Source organism: Rhododendron vialii, chromosome 10a (genome assembly GCF_030253575.1).
Source record: "Rhododendron vialii isolate Sample 1 chromosome 10a, ASM3025357v1".
In the NCBI taxonomy this organism is placed as follows: domain Eukaryota; kingdom Viridiplantae; phylum Streptophyta; class Magnoliopsida; order Ericales; family Ericaceae; genus Rhododendron; species Rhododendron vialii.
The window spans coordinates 31,336,734-31,337,987 of NC_080566.1; positions in this window are offsets into that span (position 1 = coordinate 31,336,734).

The following is a 1,254-nucleotide window of genomic DNA, read 5'->3' on the forward strand; positions in this document are numbered from 1 at the left end:
CAGGGACCACCCCCATGTACTCGAAACGGGGGATGGTGGTGGTGCAAAGTACCATACTGTGCACCATCCGAGCCGTTCATTCGGCAATCTAACTGCCCAAATATCATCTCGGCAATAAACGGTTCGGATGTTACACGGTAGATATGAGATTTTGACCGTTAGATTGCCGAACGGACGACTCGAATGATATATAGCACGGTACTGTGCACAACCCTCACAGCAAGCATTTTTTATCTCGACGAATTGAAGCATTTTTTTTTATAAGGGTAGAATTGAAAATCACTTTCTTTGGTTTCACAAAATAGTCTTGAACTATTAATTTAGTACCATGGGATTGTTAATCCTCCAAAACGGGAGATTGCCCATTGCAAAATTGGCCATTTCATGGTAGATGTGGAATTGTTAATCCCAATTCTCTATCTCATCTGTAGATTGACAAAAATACCCTTGTTCTCTCACCTTCTCTTTCATCCAAAGGTGTTTCCATATAAGGGTAAGAATGAAAACCATTGATCTTAGGGGGTATTCTAGGAAGCCTTCCTATTTTAAAAATTCTTTTTTTCAATTTTCAAACTCAAATATAATGAAAATAAACTTGTACCGTATAAAAGAATTCAATGAGATCTATCAAACAAGATCTATATTGGTAGAAAAATTATTTGCGTAAACACATAATTTTTTTAACTTCAAATTACCTTCTTTTTTAAAATATATATATTTTTAGAATCCGAAATACCCCTTAATCCAATCCTCCTCGAAAAATAAACATATTTTATTTGTTAACAATCTCGCACTGTAATCCTTTGGGAAAAAAAAATAGAGAAAAAATCCATCTCCTTTTTCATAATTAATTTTACTTCATTACCAATTTCAATCTCCCCTTATTATTAATCCCCCAAAACTAAACATGCCCAAAATGTACAGGTCTGGCCTTGTTCATTTTGAAGTCTCAAAACTCTTAGGTACGGTCTTTAATTAGTTTTCTCTATCTATCCCTCTCCACTTATTACTCTCAAAAATCTCACTCAAAATCGAAACCGAACAAAAATATTGGAGAAAATGACAGTCAATGACATGTTTTGATAATTAATACCCGCCAAAGACATTTTCAGCATTAACAAATGTTCTCAGCATGTACTTTGCGAGTATTAATTATCAAAACACGTCCTGAACCTTCATTTTCTCAAAATATTGTCCAAACTATTTGTTGAAAAAGGTTTATCCACCTAGTATATCCTAACCGAGCTATATATC